Consider the following 23,458-nt stretch of genomic DNA (forward strand, 5'->3'; position numbering starts at 1 on the left):
GGGTGGAGGGAGGGAGGGGAAAAATCGGAACAGAAACGAGTACAAGGGATAATGTTGTAAAAAAAAATTACCCTGGCATGGATTCTGTCAATATAAAGTTATTATTAAATAAAATAAAATAAAATATTTTTTAAAAAAAGAAAGAAAGAAATGGGATCAGACCTGGAAAGTGAGAAAAAGTCTCTACCTTTTCCTTCCACAGTTTAAAAAATCTCTCTCATGTTCCCACATACTTTGCTTTCCATCCTAGGGCCAAGGTTCAACCCTCCTTGCCTCCTCTGGGGCTGCAGGGCTGTCCCCTCCATACCAAGAAAGCTTCTAGTATGATAGCTGGGCAGTGCAGCCTGGGCTGTCCTGAGCCCTACGGTCCTCTCCAGACCAGGTCAGACTGAGTCCACTATCAGTCTTGTTTTCTGAATCATTTGGCAGGGTATTGGACTTCATCTCTAACATCCCTTTCATCTGTAAGACTCCAGCATTCTAAGAGATTCTAAAATCTCTAGGATACAGCCGCCAGTATAAGGTAGGTAGAAAGAAAGGAGCAGGGCTGAGGCTGAGAGGAGCAGGGTACACTGGTAAATGTTTAACAGCCACCTCTTCAGAAAGCAGAAAATCCAGCACCCTTGGAATATTTTTAAGTTTAATCTGCACCATTAAAATTTTCTCTGTCAAAATGCAAATTAAGACAAATCTGAGATACTACTACACACCTGTCAGACTGACTAGAATGACAGGGAAAGATAATGAGGAATATTGGAGGGGATGTGGGATACATTGTTGGTGGAATCGTGAACACATTCAACCATTCTGGAGAGCAATTTGGAACTATACTCAAAAAGTTATCAAACTGTGCATACCCTTTGATCCAGCAGTGTTTCTACTGGGCTTATATCCCAAAAAGATCTTAAAGGAGGGAAAGGGACCTGTATGTGCAAGAATGTTTGTGGCAGCCCTTTTTGTGGTGGTCAGAAACTAGAAAATGAATGGATGCCCATCAATTGGGAAATGGCTGAATAAATTGTGATATATGAATATTATGGAATACTATTGTTCGGTAAGAAATGACCAACAAGATGATTTCAGAAAGGCCTGGAGAGACTTACACGAACTAATGCTGAGTGAAACGAGCAGGACCAGGAGGTCATTATATACTTCAACAACAATATTATATGATGATCAATTCTGATGGACCTGGCCATCTTCAACAATGAGATGAACCAAATCAGTTCCAATGGAGCAATAATGAACTGAACCAGCTACACCCAGCAAAAGAACTCTGGGAGATAACTAAGAACTATTACATTGAATTCCCAATCCCTATATTTTTGCCTGCATGCATCTTTTATTTCCTTCACAGGCTAATTGTACAATATTTCAGAGTCCGATTCTTTTTGTACAGCAAAATAATGGTTTGGACATGTATACTTATATTGTATTTAATTTATTCTTTAATATTTTTAACATGTATTGGTCATCCTGCCATCTCGGGGAAGGGGTGGGGAAAAGGAGGGGAAAAATTGGAACAAAAGGTTTGACAATTGTCAATGCTATAAAATTACCCATGTATATAACTTGTAAATAAAAAGCTATTAAAAATAAAAAAATTTTTTTTAATTTTCTCTGTCACTTTCTTAAATAAAAAATTAAGTCCTGAATTGTAGAATTGTTTGATTTTCCATTTGCCATAGGAAGCCCATCAGAGTTGGTTGCAATGTACTTCTGAACTCATCTCTCCACTATCATATGACCTGACTTATCCCATATTCACCTGGACACATCTACAGGTAAAGTTGCTGATAATTTAGCAGCCAGCAACTATGAGAGCACCTAACAAGTCTATAATCTCTTTGTGTAGATTAGAATAATGCAGCTATTACATGATTCCTGAAATTGGTCCTTCCCCTTTAGGGGATTCTTTCAATCTCTCCGAGTCCTCTTCCCCTTCGATGAGGTCTCCTCCTGCCATCATTGTCTCAATAGCCTTATGTTTTCCTTCCCCTGGTCCTGCTCTCAGGAAGGGGTATCATGATAGTCATTTACAATTGAGTATGAATGGAAAGCACAGTGTCTGCTGATTTAAGAATGTTACTTGAAGTATCTTATCTCTGATTATATAATGAAAACTTATGTTTCCTGGTTAAAAAAAAAAATTATTTCAGATATCAGGTGGGGAAAGTGTTTGAAGGGAGGAGAAGGGTAAGCAGAAGACTCAAAGAAATCTCAGCCTTTTCCCAAGCTGACATTTAAATATCAATTGAAAATCTGAAAACTGCTTTATATATGTTATCTAATTTGAATATCATAACAACTCTGTGAGTTACATACTTGATTATTCTTACCCCCATTTTACAGATGAGGAACTTGAAGCTAAGAGAGGTTAAATCATTTTTCCCCAATTACAGAGCTTATTGGCAGGGTTAGAAGCAGGATCCAAGCCTCTCTTCCTGATTCCACATCCAGCATTCAAACAACCTACTTCTCAAAGACCATGAACCCCTATCAATTAAACATGTTAGATATTAAAGGGAATTAAACCATTGCATTACTGAAAAAAGGTTAAATATCATTCAGGAACCATACAAGCCCAGACTGGCCCTCTGAGAAGATGAAGTAGTCTACAGCCTACCTGTGTGATAAAAGCATCATATTGAATTATCCTGTCCCATCAGCCTGCCATGTTTCCTTACCTTCCTTTCTGCCCTAAAATCCCATCCTCCTATTGCCAAGGAAAGAGGAACCGATTTTCAAAAGACTATGACTAAAATACACACTTGTGGCAAGGGAAAGCTCTCCAACTAATTTATGAGCACATTTTAAGGCTTATCACAGCCTTTGTAAGCACATCACAAATACTTTACATTCATTCATTTACTATCAGCTGATCACTTTCATGGAAGGCACAAGAAGCAGAGCCTTGAGGGGATAAGATAGGACAGGGACATACTGGGATGAGGTCAGCCCAACACTGCATCTTTTTGGGCTTCAGTTTCTTTATCTATAAAATGAATGCTGGGGGAGAGTTGAGAAAACATAGTTCTTCGGAGGAGTGGCAGGGGAGACAAGGACAGTGATACACTACACATCAGCACTCTAAGACCTAGTTGATGGGATGGTTAGTTTTGTTGAACTATTTTTTGTCCTCTTTACAGAGAACAGCTTGCTGGGCTTGAAAGGGGATGAGAAATGACGCATTCAGAAATGAAGATGGAATAAAATCAAAAGATAACAGTAAAAAATCAGATTTTTGTAAGTGATTTTAAAACTGAGGGGCTGAGTGCAATGAGCACAAGGATCTTTTCCAGCTCTAAATCAGTGAGTTAATTTGTTCTTGACAGTGCCTATGTCAGTTAATTGACCAACAAAAATTTATTAAGTGCCTATTATGTGCAAGACACTGCGTTAAATGCTGGAGATACAGAGGCAAAAGATGGTCCCTGTTCAGAAGCTCACAGGGACAACATGTACAAAGGAGCTGTCTACCAGATAAACTGGAGTTAATCAACAGAGGGAAGGCTTTAGAATTTAAAAGGTAACCAAGCAAAATGACACTGATTTCCATTTCAAGAAGGAACAGACAGATCTTTTGTGACATAAGCTGAACTAGAGTTAGTTCCCAAAGGGACCCTCTTATCTCCAAATGGAAACTCTCTAACTTTAAATCTGCCATTGAGGGAAAGTAGCTGCTAAAGATGTCAGAGACCCCATTGGGCCTGACAGCTAAATAAGTACCTGACACGAATTAGTTAGGGCAGATGGTATCTGGAAAATGTTGCAAGCTCTTATTTTTGCTAGTTGACATAGACCCTAGATTCAGAGCTGGAAGGGACTGAGAGTCCAGGGTTCATGTCCCTGTTGGGGCGCCAAAATGTGGTGTTCTTTTTCTTCTTTAAAATATATAATATGATTCTCTCTGGGAGAGAGCAAAATCTCCCAAACGTGTGAACTCTAATGAGTAAAGGTGTGAACACAAGCATTGTATCAGTTAGTTCTACTTAGTATCTTGTTTCAAGTTGAGTTAACACTAGGATTCCAACAGGGACCATTAGAAGTCTAGGAGTTTGATATCCTCATTTTAGAGAGGATTCAGTAAAGTGCAGAGAAAGGTAAATGACTTATCCAGAGTCACACAACCTATTTCTGAGTCAGAGGCGAGTTTTGAATGCAGGTTTTGCTAGTAGAAGTCAACTCTCTTTCTACTACAGCATACTGATTCTCAATTTGAGAGACTTGAATACATGGGATAGAGGGAGAGGGGGGTTTATGATTTCACTAATCCATACATGCCCTCATCTAAATCCTCTATCCATGACCTAGGTCATTAAAAGCTAGGAAAATACCCTCAAGTCAGGAAGGACCTGAGTACAAATCTGGCCCCAGACACTTAATACTTCCTATGTGATCCTAGGCAAGTCACTTAACCCCAATTGCCTCAGCAAAAAAATTTTTTTTAATTTTTAGAAATTAAAAAACTAGGACAATAGAGTACAAGTTCAAGTAGGTCATACCAAAGTGGAAAAGCCTACAGTTGGGGTCCAACAATAGAAAGCGTATCTATCACCTGACAAACAATCTAGCTAAAAATAGGTCCATTATAAGAGAGCTGGTCACCAGGGCCTGAATTTTGTCCAGTCATAGAAACCCATGAAGAAATATCTACTAAAAGTGCATAGAGGTTGTTATCTGTATTAGTAAAGAGACTCCTGAAAAGGGACATGAATCTGGAAGCAGAAGACCTGAGTTGAAATCTCTATTCTGCCACTTGCTTCCTCAGTGACTTTGGGCAAATCATTTAAACATTCTGGGCCTATTTCCTCATCTGGAAAATGAAAGTTGGACCAGATAACATAAAGTCCCAGCTCTAAGTCCTATGAGCATCTAAACTGGAGAATGAAATCAGGGATTTCTGAAGCACTGAGGTTTGAAACATCTGCATGCTGGGTGTGCCTGTGATATTCTCATACATACCCTTTGGACCCTAAAAAAACCCAAAAGAATTGAATATTATAAAGTAGGGGCAGGGGCTGGAGCAGGGACATTGGCTATCCCCAGGTTGTCCTAGGGTGGAGATGAGAATGAGGGTCTGGGAATCAAGAAAGAAAAGGCCAAAGCCATGGAATTCTACAAGGGTGGAACTTGAGGGAATCCAAAGGATTACGAGGAAAGCTGGTAAGGGACCAAAATAAGCTCCATCTACATCACAGCTGTGTCTGGGCCCACCACAGTCTTCCAGAAAGTTCTTCCAATTTGGAGATGGAAAGGGTGGAGAAAGTAATACTAGGAAACAAACATGATCGAATCCCACCAAGATCAGTTATGCATTTCCATCATCATAGCCCCTAGCCCACACCAAGGCTGTGGGTCCTTGTTCAGCAGCTGGGACTTCTAATAGCAGGGAAACCATAACCTTATTTCTCTTCCCTTCCCCATCAGAACCCCTTATGTTATCTCAGATCACAGAATGTTGGAATTTGAAAGGACTTTAGGAATGATCTAGTCAAATCCTTTTATCTTACAACTAAAGATAAAATGAGGCTCAGAGAGGGAAAATGACTCAAGGGGATTACAGGGCCTGGGACAGAACTGGTGTAATATATTATCCCATTTCCACTTGGTGTAAGTAGATTCATCAGATTATTTTCCTCTCAGACAAGTGGACCTTCAGGTCCTATGAAGATGCTCTCAGAAAAAGGGGAGAGAAAGACAGAGAGACAGAGATACAGAGAGACTGACAGACACATACACACAAAAAGAGACGGATGGACAGACACATATAATAGAAACAGAGAGAGAAAGAGACAGAAAGGCACCAGAGAGAAGAAAGTGCTTAAAAGAGGTATTTTTTTTTTAATTTTGAAATTGGCCAAGCCAAACTTTACCAACTACCACAATCATCCCAAGCCCCAATGGCTTCTGTGAACTCCCAATATGAAAAAGTAAAATCTCTCAATGGGCCAAGTCCATCGGTCCATTAGTGAGACACCCATCAGTTTTCTCCCATCCCAGCAGGGTCTTCCTTTTAAGCTAAATTGGACAATTTCTGAGACTTGTTCTTCCCTTTCTGGTCCCACTCCCCTGGCTAGGGGACCCTCGTGAAGAAGCAAAATTTGGAAAAGGAAAAAGGAAAGGAAACTCCATTTGCCGTCAGAGGGCTTGGATTTGAATCCTAGCTCTGCCGGCGACTACCTAGGTGACCTTGGCAAGTGACTTAATTTCCTCGACTTTAAAATGAGAAGGATCAAAGATTTAGGGGCTGTAAGAGACCTAATTCTATCAAGTCCAATCTCATCATTTTATAGATGAGGAAAATAAGGCCGAGGGTTGCACCTCCAGTGTCGGGCAGGATTCGAACCCTGGTCTTCCAGACTCCAAATCTAGTTCCCTCATCCACTACAGTTGAGGCTCGAGGACCTCTAGGATTCCTCCCTCCCAGCTGGAAATCTACGCTCCAAATAGAGTCCCATGATTTCCCTTTGCAGCGGCCACCCATTCTCCTTTCCCCCAAAGCTAGCCTGGAAAAACCAGCTGTCACCACATCTGGCAGGGCGGTCCGCGGCGCGCCACCCCGCAGCGGGCCACAGACCCAAGAAGCCGTCTCCTAAATGCTTGGCTACTTACAGCATCCACCGAGCCGGGACGTGCACAGTCCGCTTCCTCGACAGCAACAGCAGAAAGCCGGGGGGCAGGGGCGGGGGCAGCGGCCGCCTCTCCAGAGCCGCTCTAACTCCTTCTCCGGCAACTCCGCCCACGCTCCCTTCCTCCCTTCTCCCACCTCCCCCCTCTTCTGGCTCCGGAGGGCCAGGAGAAAAGGGAAGGGCTCAGGATGTGAGCTCACACTAGGAAACAGTCAGAGATAACGCGCTGCCCAAAGCGCTGAGGCTAGAAAGTTTTATCTGTCGGGCGGGCAGCTTTCTTCCAGCGCATTGTTCCTCCTGCGCAAGTTTCAAAGTCCCCAGTTCCTGTTTGGGTCTTTTTCTCTTTCCCTTTGGAAAACGCAGGAATCTCAGATAGAGCCAATACCTCTGTCACAATGAATTGGATGAGTATTTCTTGAGGAAGCTCCTATGTACCCAACAGGATTTGCGAAAGGCAGTCCCTGCCCTTGAGGAATCAAGACTCTGAGTTAGAGACACAGAGACACAGAGAGAGACAGAGAAACAGAGAGAGACAAGACAAAGAAAGAGGGACAGAAAGAGACAAGAGAGAGAAACAAGAGGGAGAGACGAGAGATAGAGAAACAGACAGACAAGACAGAGACAGACAGAGAGAGGGAGAGACAGACAGACAAACAGATAGACAGAAAAACTGATTCATAAGAAGAAATAAGAAAATGGGATGAGACCCTCCATGCCATAAAATGAATAAAGTATTGCTGTCAATGCTGCAAACATCCAGGAAGAACAATTATATAGAGTTTTAAGGCTTTTCAAAACATTTTTCATAGATTATCTCATTTGGACTTTATGGCCCATCTCGGGGTTCTCATCCCTATTTTACAGATAAGAACTTTGAGACCTTCTTTTATCTTGAACCCTTTCTTGTTCTATTTCTGCTCTTGGTGACTTTATCAGCTCCCAAAAGTTTAATGATCATCTCCGTGTATATTCTCACAGGTTTTTTTTTTTTTTCCATGTTTAAGTGTTTTAATGAATTATATTCAAAAAATTCAAAAGAAATTTATTCTAAAATATTATTTAAAATCCATGATGAATTATACATTAGTTTTAACTATGCATTTAAATAAGTATCTAGCATCGTGCATATTTGAGTGAATTCCCGGAGTTTGTAAACGAATAGTGGAGTATGATAGGGTTTTAAACATATTTATATGGCATTAACAACTCTGGAACATTCTATGTTTATTTCACATACAATGACTTCTTTCCTGTATTATAAACTTTTTTTTTAACTTTATTTTTAATACACATTGTTTTGTGAATTGTGTTGGGAGAGAAAAATCAGAGGAAAAGGAAAAAACTGGGAGAAATGAAAAAAACAGAAAAAAGAAGTGACCATAGTATGTGTTGATTTACATTCAGTCTTCTTAGTTCTTTCTCTGGTTGCAGATGTTATTTTCTGTCCAAAGTCTATTGAGATTCCTTTGGATCACTGAACTACTGAGAAGAACCAAGCGTTTCATAGTTGATTATTGCACATTCTTGCTGCTATTGTGTGCAATAACACAAGTGTTGCTTGTTTTGATCAGCATCAGTTCATGTAAATCTTTCCAGGCCTTCCTATAATCAGTTTGTTCATCATTTTTTACAGAACAATAATATTCCATTACCTTCATATACCACAATTTGTTCAGCCATTTCCCAATTGATGGGCACCCACTCCTTTTCCAATTCTTTGCTACCACAAAAAGAGCTGCTACAAACATTTTTGTACATGTGGGGCTTTTTCCTTCCTTTATGATCTCTTTGGGATACAGACACAGTAATGGCACTTCTGCGTCAAATGGTATGCACAGTTTTATAGCGCTTTGGGCAATAGTTCCAGAATGGCTGGATCATTTCACAATTCCACCAACAATGCATTAGTCTCCCAGTTTTCTCACATCCTCTCACACATTTATCATTATCCTTTCCTGTCATTTTAGTCAATCTGAAAAATGTGAGATGGCCCTCAGAATTGTTTTAATTTGCACTTCTCTAATCAATAGTGATTTTTTCATATAACTATATATGGCTTTAATTTCATCAAATGAAAATTGTTTGTTCATATCCTTTAACCATTTATCAATTGGGGAATGACTTGTATTCTTACAAATTTGACACAGTTCTTCATATATTTTTAGAAATGAGACCTTTCTCAGAAATACTGGGTGTAAAGATTTTTTCCCCAGCTTTGTACTTCTCTTTTAAAGTTGTTTCTGTTGGTTTTGTTTGTGCAAAAACTTTTTAATTTAATATAATCAAAGTTGTCCATTTTGTCTTTCCTAATATTCTGTAGTTATTCTTTGGTCATAAATTCTTCCTTTCTCCAAACATCTGAAAGGTAAATTATCTCTTGTTCTCCTAATTTGTTTATGGTGTCATCCTTTATGCCCAAATCATGTATCCATTTTGACCTTATTTTGGTATGGGGTGTGAGATATAGGTCTATACTGAGTTTCTGACATATTATTTTCCATTTTTCTCAGCAATTTTTTTCAAATAGTGAATTCTTATTCCAGAATCTGGAATTTGGTGGTTTATCAAATACTAGATTGCTATAGGCCTTTCTTATTGTGTCTTATATATCTAATCTAGTCCACTGATCTACCACTCTATTTCTTAACTAGTACCAAATGGTTTTGATAACTGCTATTTTATAATATAGTTTTAGGTTGCTGCTAAGCCACCATCCTTTGTACTTTTTTTTTCATTAATTTCCCTGATATTCTTGACCTTTTGTTTTTCCAGATGAATTTTGTTATTATTTTTTTCTAGTTCTATAAAATAATGTTTTGACAGTTTGATTGGTATGGCACTGAACAAGTAGACCAATGTAGGCAGAATTTTCATTTTTATTATATTAGCTCAATCTAGCCATGAACAGTTTATATTTTTCCAATTGTTTTAATCTGATTTTATTTGTGTGAGAAGTATTTTGTAATTGTGTTGATGTAGTCCTTGGGTTTGTTTTGGGGTAGACTCCCAAATATTTTATTTTGTCTACAGTAATTTTAAGTGCCTTTTTCTGATCAAACTAAACAAAGGTTTATCTATTTTGTTAGTTTTTTCATAAAACTAACTCTTAGTTTTATTTATTAGTTCAATAGTTTTCTTAGTTTCTATTTTATTAATCTCTCCTTTGAGTTTCAAAAAATTTTAATTTGTTATTTAATTAGGGTTTTTAAATTTTGTTCTTTTTCTAACTTTTTTTAGTTACATGCCTAATTCATTGATCTCCTCTTTCTCTAATTTATTTATGTAGTTGTTTAAAGATATAAAATTTCCTCTAAGAACTGCTTTGGCTGCATTTTGGAGCATTATCTCATTATTGTCATTTTCTTGGATGAAATTATGGATTGTTTCAGTGATTTGTTGTTTGACCCACTCATTCTTTAGAATTAGAGTATTTAAATTTCCAATTGGTTTTTAGTCTATCTTTCCCTGGTCCTTTATTGAATATAATTTTTATTGAATTGTGGTCTGAAAAGAAAGCATTTACTATTTCTAGAGAATGGGGCTGGTGACTTTGGGCATCTCTGCCTCACTAAAATGCAATTAATGTCCAAGTCAAGACATCACCTATGACATCTTTGGTTCTCCTTGAACACAAAAATAAGGAAATGTCAATCCCTTCCTCCCTCTCTAACTTTTCCTTCTTATTTCTTAGTGGAAAAGACCCCACTGCGGCCTTTATTAGTTCCTGAATGGGCAGGTGAACACAGGAAAGAAAAAACAGGATGCGGTGCCCACCCAGCCAGGTGGCGATCATGATACACGTTTCAAACATGGGGGCCCCATTTTGTTAATTTTAAAGTCTTAATGAGTCTCAACCAATGAAGAATAACCTCCCCTGGGAAGAGATAATATTGTCTATAAATATCTATTACAGGTGACCTCCTATAACCAGTTGTCTGATGCTTTTGGATGCTGTTATGACAACAAAGCTCCTTCCTTTAAGAAACTAGTCCCAATCCAATCAGTTCTAACAGAGCAGTAATGAACTGAACCAGCTACACCCAGCGAAAGAACTCTGGGAGATGAGTATGAACCACTACATAGAATTCCCAATCCCTATATTTTTGTCTGCATGCATTTTTGATTTCCTTCACAGGCTAATTGTACACTATTTCAAAGTCCGGCTCTTTTTGTACAGCAAAATAACTTTGGACATGTATACATATATTGTATTTTATACTTTAACATATTTAACATGTATTGGTCAACCTGCCATCTGGGGGAGGGGATGGGGGGAAGGAGGGGAAAAGTTGGAACAAAAGGTTTTGCAATTGTCAATGCTGAAAAATTACTCATTCATATAACTTGTAAATAAAAAGCTATAATAAAAAAAATTTTTAAAAAGAAACTAGTCCCAGTTCTTGGTAATTCTTACTGATCAAACCTAAAATCCCACTGCACCTAGAAAATAAGTATAGGAAAAAAGGGAGACAGGAGACATTTCAGAGAAAGAATCAGTGGACTTCAAGATAAAATATGAAGAACACTAGATGTGGAGTTTTAAGACCGAGATTCAAATCTCAGTTCTGATATTTCTTACCAGTGTGAACTTGGGCAAGTGTCTTAATTGATTTGGACTTTAGTTTCCCCATTTGAAAAATGAAGGGTTTGAATTTACTTGAAAGTCTTTTCCATGGTAACTAACAACAAGTAGGAAATGTAGGGATTCACTTAAATCACAGGTCATAAACTATTCCTTGACAGTAGAGTCATACTGGGACCATCACTTTCACTGGAAGAAATAAGCCTTATTGAAATAGATTTCTGCTAGACTTAATTTATGACTTGCTCACAGTCTAATTTTTCCTATTTATATCTTGTAGTACAGTCATTTGCATGTTGTCTTCTGTGTTAGATTGTAGCTTCTTGAGAACAGGGACAGTTTTTCCCTGCCCTTATGTCTGGAGATCTTAGTATAATGCCAATACATAATAGCCACTTAATAAATGCTTATTGATTGTCAAGAATTAAGGATGGAAAGTCTTAAGAAGACTAAAATAATCTCCAGCATCCTGTTCTGCTCTCAGTGTCTCTATATCAATATCTTTGTGTTACAGAACTGTATCTGCTTTGACACACACCCTTTCCTCCTCTCTTCCAGTTCAATTAGGTCAGGAAAAAGTAAAAAGAAAACAAAGTCTCTGGCCTTGTGAAAACCACCACTGATTAAACAAATTCCTGTGTTCCAGTAGCCATCCAGCTCTTATAGACTCCCCTTGCCCTTTTCCCTAAAAAATCCCATGAGCCTTGATAATCAAGAAAGCTGTGGCTATAGATAAAAAGAATGATGATTGCTAACTTTTATTACCTCCAAGAGTTTTATGGAATATATACAGTATCTCATCTGATGCCCACAAAAGTCTGGTGAGTTACATAGTACTGTGCCATTTTACAGATGAGAAGATCAAGGTTCATAGAAACTCAGCTCTAGTTCACATAGTTAGTAGCTAACAAAGTCAGTATTCTAACCAACATTTTCTGATTCTGAGTCTAACTTTATCTTTTTCTACTAATTTATTGACCTTGAAGTCAGCATTTTAACTTTGTCCATTGATACCTGGAAAATATTGGAGAAATCATTTCATTTTCTCCAAGTCTCAGCTTACTACATATTCAAAAAAAATGGAAATAACAAAACGTTAACTGCCTACCTCATAGGATTGTTGTAAAGAAAGGGCTTTGTCAACATTTTAAAGCACTAGATAAAATGTGAGTTATCATTGTAATTTTCTCATCACAGCTGCCTCCCTAAGGACAAAGAGCTCCTTGGAGAACATGGTTCTTGCAAGCAGCCCACGCAACTGGCTGGGCTGTAACTGGTCACACTCTTCTCCTTTCTGTTTTGCAAGTCACTTCCTTTAGTATTGTGATGAGGGAGAAGAGGTCCTACTTCCTATTGTTCCACCCCCAGAGAAGGCCTCAGTTCTTCACAACAGAACAAAACAACTACACAACAGTTCCATGGTAGCTACTTTCTCTGTATTCTTTCCTCAGTCCTGACCAGCCTCCCCTAAATCTTCCATTCATCTTCTTATATCGGTCAAATTATCAATAGTTTTAAAAGTCCTCTTTGAAACATCTATATTGGTTGTTAGGGTCAATATCTGTTTTAATGTATTGTCTTTGTTCTCTCTCAGGAATGGACTCAAAGGAGTTATATTGGTATATTTCTCAATTAACTGTATTGTAGTTTTACTCAAAAATTTCAGTCATGTTGGACCCTTCATGACAACCTTTAGGATTTTCTTGGCAAAAGCACAGAAGTGGTTTGTCATTTCTTTCTCTAGCTCATTTTACAGATGAGAAAACTGAGGCAAATATGGTTAATAGACTTGCTCAAGATCACACAGCTAGTGTCACATTTGAATTCAGATTTTCCTGACTCCAGACTTGGTACTCAAACTAGCTGCTCACACATTATAGTATCAATTTTAAAGCTAGACGAGGTCATCTTTGGAAGTCATCTGGTCCAATCCTATCACTTTATATACAGATGAAAAAACTGAGGTTCAGAAAATAACTTGTCCGTGGTCATAGAGGAAATAGTGGAACTGGGGACTGAACTTAGGTCCTCTAACCAACAAATGAAATATACCATTCAGGTCTCTATCTATCTAGATCTAGGTGATAGTTAAGGGAAAGTTCTTGGGTAGAATTAGAATTAAAGTGGGAAAGTTTCAAAGAAATAAGGCTTTCAAATTCAGGCTTGATTAATTTAGGTAACTTCCCTAACAATCAGAGCTGTTCAAAAGCAAATTAGTCTCCCTTGGGCTTTTGGGGTCATCCCCTTCCTAGAAGTGTTTAAGCATGACCAGTAGTCCAGTATTTCATAGAAGGGATTCTAGTTTATCTCTGACATAAAGTAGGTAGCCATGGAATTGCATTCCTATTTTAAGATCTTGAGTGTTTGAGACTAAGTTAAACAGCAAAATTGTGACATAGCAAAAGATCTATGATTTCCCACCTGTTTTTATTCCCCATCAAAAGATTTAATCACCTTGAGAAAAGGAAACTGGCTTTCATGGGACCTTTAACTAGGTGGCAATAGAAAGATGGAAACAGCATTCATATGCATAAGAACTTTCTCTTAATACTTTATTTTTGACACTTAGAAATGCACAAAATTGCTCTGTTCATCCTGAGGCCAAATTTTTTTTTCCAAAACATTGTTTAAAAATGAGGCAATATAATATAGTGGAAAGATCATTGAATTGGGAGTTAGGAGACACTGAGTACTACTACATTCTCCACCCTCTTGAGCACCTCCTCTGAACCTTAGTTTACTCCTTTGTGAAATTAGGGATTTATATTAGATAGAAGATGGATAGTTTTAGATTGGAGGTATATGCAAACAATGGCAAGTTATGGATAGGATATAGAAATGGAAAAGAGATCTTTTATATTATTGTAATATATATAATATATTTATTATATCCCTATATATAGTATATAGATATTATGTAAGATATATAGATGTTATCTAAGATGACAATAGAAAGCATTTATATAATGTTTTAATATTTGAAAAGCGATTTACAAATATTATTTCATTTGATCCTCACAATGATCGTGTAAAGCAGGTGCTATTATTATCTCTATTTTACAAATGAGGAAATTGAAGAAGAGAAGTTAAGTTGTTTTAACATAGATTTAGAAGTTTCAGAATATCAAAGGCCTAGTACAAGGGAAAATGGAACGCATACCAAGATAGAGAAGTTGTTCCTTCATTTCTCAGTCATTTGGGGGTTTTCTTGGCAAAGATATTGGTGTGGTTTGCCTTTCCTTCACTAGCTCATTTTTACAGATAAGGAAACTAAGGCAAACAGGATAAAGTGAGCCAAGTTTACTGAGGGAAAAACAAAACAACAGATAGGGAAAATTATGTCAGCAGATCCATTGTGCTGCTAAGTAGAACTAGGCATAGCCTGCCTAGGGCCCCAGAAGTAATGGGGCCACCTTGTCCCAAACAACCAAAGTCTGATGGATTTTGATAGAATTTTATCCGGATCTGGCAGGATCAGGCACCGGGGAAAGAATATGAGAGCAGTTTCTTTGTTAGAGGTTCAGAAAGACTACTGTATTCCTTCCACTTGCCCAGGGTCACACAACTAGTGACTGAGGCAGATGCTTCCTGGCTCTAGTTTGCAGCACCCTATCCATTCTCATTTAAATACCTGTCATCCAATCAGACCCACTCATTGGAAAAATAAGACACCTGAGCAAAGAGGAATTAAATGATTTGCCCTAAATTACACAAATAGAAAGCAGCAGAGCCAAGATTGGAAAACAAGATTCTGTGGCTCCAGATCCAATCTTCCTACCACTACTCCCACAATTCTCTCCTCAATCCAAGATTGAGAAGAATTGATTAATCTCGGATGTGCCTATAGGGAGCCTCTCTTTGTCCTCAACTTCACGGAAATGGGAATGAAGAGGTAGGCAAACCAAGGACAGCACTATAATCCTTTCCTTCATGAGCCCTTCATCTAATTGCTTGCTAATTGATTTTTTATTCTTTTTTTGTGACAAAATTGGGGTTAAGTGATTTGTCCAGAGTCATATAGCTAGTATCAAGTACCTAAGTCCACATTTGAACCCATGTCCTCCTGAATCTAAGACCCCATACTTTTATATACTGTGCCACCTAGCTGCCCCAACTAATTTATTTTTTAAATACTTTCTAAAAAATTTTAAAAACCCAAACCTAGACTATACCATTTCTCTTCTACCAAGTAATTGCCTGTAAGCAGCTCCTAAGCTTATAGTTTGCTTTCTACTCATTTCCCTGTAGGTCTGTCTACTAATTGCTTCCTGAACATTTTTCAGGGCTTTGTTCAGGTCACACTCTGAGCCACCTCTTTCCCCAGGGCTTTTCCCATCTTCATTTCTTCCGATCCTCTGAAATTAAGATGGAGTCTCACTACACCTCATAAAGCCTTCCTTGACCCACTTCACGCAATGGTATTTCCTTGCCTTGAATTCATGTAATTTACCACCTGCACCCCTCATTGGTCACTTGGGATTGTATACTTGTGACATCTCTTAGATTATATTCTTGTATTCATAGGATTTAAAAATGATTTAGAGTTGAAAGGAACTTAGAGATCATTTGGCCCAACCCCAATTCAGCACTTTTCCTATTATATCACATTGCCTCTGTTATTTTATTATAGTTTTATAAACTCCCCTTGGGAAGAAATCAGTTCTTAAACCTCACATCACTTTATATGGATGGCCAATAAGTAAATGAGAAAAGAAAGAAGGAAGAACTATCTTAAAGAAATAGTAAGAATTACAAAAAATAAACAATCTCTTTGATGCAATGATTTTATTGTTGAGATTCTGCTCTGACAATCTTATCAAAAAAATAAATAAAGTAATCCATCAGGAGTAGCCAAAGTGGTTCCTAAAAGCTTCCACTGATGTTGGGGGCTTGGTTCTAAATGGGAGAGGGCAGATAACAGTTAGTACTGAAGAGGGACCAGTCTAAAGGCCCAGGTCACAGAGATGTCCTAGTGGAAGATATATATATTGGGGTGAGAAATCTACAAACAGATGAAAAAGAAGGAGGACTGAATGGGGACTGAGTGGGTGAAGTTTTCTCAGTTTGAGACTAAGCCACATGATCCCTATTCCCAGAGTGGGAAGATCAGGTCTTGAATCCTAGGTTGCAGGGAGTCACACGGTCTCTAAAAGTCAGAGCCATAGGAAGTAACCTGACCCACAGGAAGCAGACAACATTGGTCAAGGATGGTTACGTCCTTTTAGTTTATCCAATGAAAAGGCTCTGGTCTTTTGCTTTTTAAATCCCAGACAAGCTGGAAGATGGTCAGGTTCCAGGAGCACATGGCGGGAGCTGGGATGGTGTGTCATGGCCTCTCCCTGCAGGGACTAAATAAATGCTTTCTCTTTGTACCCAAAGATGTCTCTGATTGGGGAAGGGGGTCTAGCACCTGTCCCATATGGTCTACGGGGGCTTTAAAGATTTTCATAGAAAAACTATATCACAGGGACAGCTAGGTGGCACAGTAGATAGAGCATGAGCTTGAAGGCAGGAAGACCTGAGTTCAAATCTGACCTCAGACACTTAACACTTTCTAACTGTGTGACCCTGGGCAAGTCACTTAACACCGATTGCCAAAGAGAGAGAGAAAAAGAGAGAAAGAGAGAAAGGGAGAAAGGAAGAAAGGAAGGAAGGAAGGAAGAAAGGAAGGAAGGAAGGAAGGAAGGAAGGAAGGAAGGAAGGAAGGAAGGAAGGAAGGAAAACAAAAATTAAGTGTAAAATGAGGAGGAGGAACTAGAAGCAAAGAAGGAAAGAAGGAAAACAAAAATTATGTGTAAAATGGGGGGGGGGGAGGGAACTAGAAGCAACAATATACAGCAGAGTAACAGATAAATTATAGTATGTTAGTATGATAGAAAGTTAAAATGCAATTAAAATAAACAAGCATTTATTAAACACCTGATATGGACCAGGAAATGTACTAAAAGCTTTATAATAAACAAGAATGAGGAATACAAAGAAATCTAAACAGACTTTTATAAAGTAATTCTAAATGAGTATGACACTGAGGTATTTTGGGTCCCTAAAATAGCACAAAACCATAATTCACAAGTCTCTACTTATTTTTTCTCAGTTAACCAAAGGAAAATTTAGTTTAAAGCAAAGGTATTTATGAAGAATACATCAGCAGAAAATTTCTCTGGAACACAATCTCTCACACATGATCTCTTGTGGGAGGAGTAAACCCACAAAGACCACTAATGACGGGTATACTCATAGAGAAAGTGTATGGCCAGAGCTCATGTGCAGAAAGGCCACTCACCACTCTGATTGCCAGTTTCTTTTATTGTGATAGGAACTGCTCTCTCTGGGCCTTTCCCCTGATGGGGCGATCTGGTCATGGTGTCTGCTTTATGGTACTCTCTTACTACTAACTTCTGAGCTTTATCTCTTCAAGACCATCTCCTGGACATTTTAGCTTCAGTATTCTAGTTTTCGAAATACAACTGTGGCTGCCTGGAGAGAGATGGAATAAGGTCAAGAGGTTTGTGGGATGGGCCATATTCCACTCTCTTCCCCCATAGTCAACTGTGAATTGGTCTCCAACACAACTACCCCACATACTCGATAAACTTTAATTGAATGCTTACTATGTGCTAGGCATTGCCCTAAGCACGGGGATACAAAAAGAGATGCACTAAGCTGACAATCCAGTGGGGAAGACCAGCAAACAAATTATTTACAGGATAAATAAGACATAATTAAAAGAAGGAAGATACTAAGATTAAGAGAAATTGGGAAATTTCTTGTAAAAAGAGATTTTAGTTGGGACTTAAAAGAAGCCAGGGAAGGATAGAAACAGAGATAAGGAGGTTTCAAGAGCACTCCAGGCATGGGAATAGGGAAAGAAAATTCCTGGAGGTGAAAAATGGAATGTCTTGTTGGTGAAACAGCCAGGAGGCCAGCATCACTCATTCTAAAAATATATGTCAGAGGGGAAGGTATAAAACAGAAAAAGTAGGAGGGGACGAGGTTATAAAGCTAAACAAAATTTTGTATTTTATTTTGAAGATGATAAGGGGCTATTGTAGTTTATTGAGTAAGGATATAATATGGTGGGCTGTGCTTTTTGTTGTTTGTTGTTGTCATTTTAATCATGTCCAATTCTCTTGAAGAGGGGACCCAGAAACTCTAAAAATCCTTAAAGGAGAAAAATCTCCTTCAACTATGCCTCAGTGAGGGACCCTACCCCGAGGGACAAACAGTTTCACCTTTGTTGTCTGGGTGGGGTTGGCTCAGTCCTGAAACTCATTGAATTCAATTCAAATTCCAGCTCAAGCTGAAACCCAGAGATGAGCCAACTTGGGACCCACCCACAAGCCCACTTTAGCTAAATCTCTTACTATAAAAAACAACTAAAACCCTCTCTTTGCAGAGGTTCCAAACATGCCAGCTATGCTATACCAAGAGCTTCTGCCCACTGGAATACTCTTTTCAGTGCCATCCTCTCTTTACCCTCACCTATTTCCCTAACCAGACTTTATGCCTTTCTGGTCAGGATTTCTCACCTTACTTCCAATCCCCATAATAAACCCTTTTATCAATTAGGTTTTGGGGTCTGTAAATTCTTTTACAGCAGCCAGAAGGGAGTCCCCAAAACTCCCTACCCTTGTGTCGAATCCCAAGGGGGTGTAGGGGAGCTAAACCTCTCCATTTGGTTCCCTGAACCCTGCCACTAAGACCTTATCATTTAACTCCCTGATCATCAGAAACCCTAATCTCATTTTGGTTCCCAAAATCTAAACCTTATCACCCTGTAACCTCATTTGGGGTTTTCTCAGCAAAGATATGGGAACGGTTTGCATTTTCTTTTGCAAATGAGGAAACTAAAGCAAAGAAAAAGCAGGAAGGAGTCTTCCCTTTGTATTCTTTGCATACCAGAGATTCTATTACTTCATTCAAAGGGATGGTTAATTCTGGAGAGCAATTTGGAACTATGCCCAAAGGGCTAGCAAACAGTGCATGCTCTTTCATCCAGCAGTATCTCTTCTAGGACTATATACCAAAGAGATCATAAAGGAGGGAAAGAGATCCACATGTGCAAAAATGTTTGTAGCAGCCCTTTTCGTAGTGGCAAGGAACTAGAAACTCTATTCTCAGTGAATAGAGAACTGGCCCTCAAGTGAGAAGAACCTGAGTTCAAATCCAGCCTCACACACTTAATAGTTCCTGGCTATGTGACCTTACCTGAGCAAATCACTTAACTCCAATTGCTTCCATAGGTAGGTAGGTAGATAGGTAAGTAGGTAGGTAGGAAGGAAGGAAGGAAGGAAGGAAGGAAGGAAGGAAGGAAGGAAGAAAGGAAGGAAGAAAAATAATAATAAAAGGAAAGGCTTGGAGAGACTTACATGAACTGATGCTAAGTGAAGTCAGTAGAACCAAAAGAATACCGAACATAGTAGCAACAAGATTATGAGATGATCAATCCTGATGGACTTGACTCTTTTCAACAGTGAGGTGGTTCAGAGCAGTTCCAGTGAATTTGTGATAAAGAGAGCCATCTGCACCCAGAGAGAGGACTGTAGAGATTATTTGGATAATATTTTCACTTTTGTTGTTGTTTGCTTACATTTTGTTTTCTTTCTCATTTTTTTTCCTTTTTGATCTGATTTTTATTGTGGAACATGATAATTGTGGAAAAAAAAGAATTGCACATGTTTAATCTATATTGGATCACTTGCTGCCTACGGGAGGAAGTGGTAGGAAGAGAGGGAGAAAAAAATTTGGAACATAAGGTTTTGCAAGGATGAATGTTGAAAACTATTTACGCATATGTTTGAAAATAAAAAGTTTTAATTTTAAAAAAATGATGACTAGCAGCTAGGTGACTCAGTAAATAAAGCCTGGGGTCAGGAGGACATGTGTTTAAATTCTGCTTCAGACATTCATGTGAACACAGGCAGCTAACTTTATCTTATTTGCCTCAATTTCCTCAGTTGTAAAATGAGCTAGAGAAGGAAATAGTTAACCACTACAGTGTCTTTGCCAAATTGATCATGACTGAAAAATGACTAAACAACAAAGTGCTATTTACAAGGTTCTTAAACAGGAAAAACCCATCTAATGGGGGCTTAAGCCATTGGTTGATAAAAGTATAGTCCCATCTTTTCAGAGCACCTGAGAACCTGAAGATAAGATGCAATTGACCTGGCTAGAGTATTCATGTTAAAGCAATAAGTTCTGGAATGTTGTCAGGAAAAGTCAAGTTCAGATTCAAGTTTTCAGACTCCATTCTCTTCCTTTTCCTTGAAAATCTTCAGTCCTTCTCCTTCCTCATCAATATCTCTGATATTCTCCATGATCTGTGAAGAGATCATTGACAGCATTTCAGTAATTACTATTGCCAATTCTTTCAGTCCCCAAAGATGTAGATCATTTGGATTAATGGTGGCTTGAACTCATTAAAGGGAATTACTTATCCTGGATGTCATCTCCTTAATAACCATATTTGTTCTGTCCTTTCTAATACAAAGATCATTCTGCCTTCTCTCTGTTGTCATTTAACAGCTCATCTATTCCAAACCCTGGTCTTATCCCATTTTGGTCCTACCTCTTCTTCTTCTTTTCTATAGATGTTTACACACACACACACACACACACACACACATACACACACACACACACACACCATTTTTATTGCTCTTAGCTTTCCTAACCAGGCTGAGCTCATTCTGAGCATTAGTATTCCTGAATCTATTTTTACAGGACCATGCCATACATGTATTCAGACTCTGTTACCTGCCTTTAATTTTATCTTTGGTAAAAGTCTTTTTAAAAATCTATATATCCACATTTTTTTTTCTTTAAACAACTTCCCCCAGACTTTTTTCCTCATCAGAATAACTTTCCTGATGTCCTCAGGATGTCATTCTTGGAAGTTTTCTATCCACTCTAGGCTAATTTACCCCCCATAGAATTTAAGTCCACAGTATCCTACTTATCCATCTTGTATATCTTCTGAAATCACTTCCTCCTAAGGTTCCCATAATTTTCAGGCAAGTAACTAATTTCTCCCTATCAATGAAAATCAGATTAGTTGAGAATCGAATGTCCCTTTGTTTTTCCATCTATTGAAACTTAAAATTATGAGAGAGAGAGGAGAAGAAGAAGAAGAAGAAGAAGAAGAAGAAGAGAAGAAGAAGAAGAAGAAGAAGAAGAAGAAGAAGAAGGAAGGAAGGAAGGAAGGAAGGAAGGAAGGAAGGAAGGAAGGAAGGAAGGAAGGAAGGAAGGAAGGAAGGAAGGAAGGAAGGAAGGAAGGAAGGAAGGAAGGAAGGAAGGAAAGGAGGGAGGGAGGGAGGGAGGAAGGAAGGAAGGAAGAGAAAAGAAAGAAGGCTCTAGTATATGTCTGAGTAATTGAAGTCTTTATCTTATGTCTCTATTGCCAAGTTTGCAATTTCCCAAACTTATTATCTATTACTTCCTTCTGTCCAGATGGTCTATCATAGACTCTGAGGACAGGGAGAACATGTACTGTACTAATTTTCCCCTGGGTCTTTGCTGATGGTGCTCTCTATACCTGGAATGCCTTCGCACCACTTTGCTCAAAGAATTGTTAAAGTCTTTCTCAAATATCACTTCTTCTATGAAATCTCTGCTCTCTCAGTTGAACATGACCTTTTCAAATTCCACAGAGAAGTTCTTTTCTGTCTCTCTAAAGTATTTCTTATATATTATTTTTATTAGTTTTCCAGTTATTTAAAAAAAAAAAGTAGCTGGTGGTTCAGTGGATAGAACCTTGGGCTTGGAGTCAGAAATACTTGAATTGACATCCAACCTTAGATGTTCCCTAGCTGAGCAACCCTGAGCAAGTTATTCAACCTCTGGTTGCCTGACAAAATGAAACCATTAGATCCAATGGAGAAAGAAATGGAAAACCACTCCAATATTTTTGCCAAGAAAATCCCCCTAAATGACATCATGAACCATCAAACAATATTGAAACAACTGAACAACCATTCATTTTTAAGATCCTTAGGAACAGACTTTATCTTAATGTTTTGATCCCCAGCATCGGCTGCACCAACATGCACAGAATAGGCATTTTATATTTGTTGAATTGACCCTCTCCATACTAGATAGTCAAAAAGTCTAACTCCCTGCTACTTACTACTTTCAGGACCTATCAGGGCAGTAAAGTGGGGCAGAGGATAAAACTCTGGGCCTGGTGTCTAACTGTGGTTCTCAACTTTTGTTTTCAGTATCTTTATCCTATTAAAAATTATTGAGGATCTCTCCAAAGCGTTTTTGTTTATCTGGATTATATTTATAGACATTTACCATATTGGAAATGAAAACTATTTTTGAATTTGTAGACCCTCTAAAAGGATTTCAGAGATCCCCAGGATTCTCTAAACCATACTTTGAGAACCACTGGTTTGCCAAAGAAATGGCAAAATGCTCCATTATCTTTGCCAAGAAAACTCCAAATGGGGTCATGAAAATTCAGAGGTGCTGAAAACTCAATAACAAAAACAAAATAGGACCTTCTGACATTGATATCCTTGTCCATTTTACAGATGCTGAGATCCAGAATATTCCCAAGTTCACATAACTAGTAAGACATTATCATATTGATGTTACTGAGAAGTTCAGTTCACCAGAAAGTTCTGTTCTTTGAACATTCTGGTCAGTTGAGGCTCTTTGTCTTAGCCCCTCAGGAAGACCCTTCTTCCCACTTCTACTGTGCAGACTCTTACCTCTCCCAGTGTCTGTCATTTCTGAATTCCTCCCTCTGGACTTTCCCTTCTCACACCTTTCACTTCCCTCCCCTGTCTCTTTGACCTGAAAGTCCTGGCTCTTTGCAGTTCCTCCAGCCTGGAGTGCCTTATCTCGTTGTTTCAGTCTCCTGGGTTCTTCCAAGGCTCAGCTAAAACCTTATCTTTCAGAGAAAAACTTTCTTCCCCTCCCTTAATGCCAGTTCCTTCATCTCTCAGTTATTCTCTAATAATTCTGCACAAAGTGTCTGTTCCTAGTTGTCTGAATATTATCTTTCCCATGAGCTCATGGAGAGCAGATATCGTTTACCTTCCCTTGTTCCCCTGTGCTTAATATAGTGCCCAGCACATTACAGGCAATTAATGAAAGTTTGCTGTCTACTATGTTGCAGGTAATTTTATATCAAAGAATCATAAGACAGATGAAAGGGATTTTCCAGCTCATTTAATACAATCTCTTAATTTTATAGATAATAAATTGAGGTACTGATAAGGGAAGAGACTTCAAT

General features: G+C 38.4%; 1 protein-coding gene across 1 annotated transcript in view; it reads right to left on the reverse strand.

The window, feature by feature from the left end:
- RALB (RAS like proto-oncogene B) overlaps positions 1–6,767 on the reverse strand; it is a 106,563-nt gene extending 99,796 nt beyond the window's left edge. Inside the window, exon 1 of the mRNA XM_051985735.1 lies at positions 6,616–6,767. The gene's annotated coding sequence lies outside the window, so the exon portion shown is untranslated. The remainder of the gene's footprint in view (positions 1–6,615) is intronic.
- Between the last annotated feature and the right edge of the window lie 16,691 nt (positions 6,768–23,458).

This window comes from Antechinus flavipes, chromosome 3 (genome assembly GCF_016432865.1).
Source record: "Antechinus flavipes isolate AdamAnt ecotype Samford, QLD, Australia chromosome 3, AdamAnt_v2, whole genome shotgun sequence".
Taxonomy (NCBI): Eukaryota; Metazoa; Chordata; class Mammalia; order Dasyuromorphia; family Dasyuridae; genus Antechinus; species Antechinus flavipes.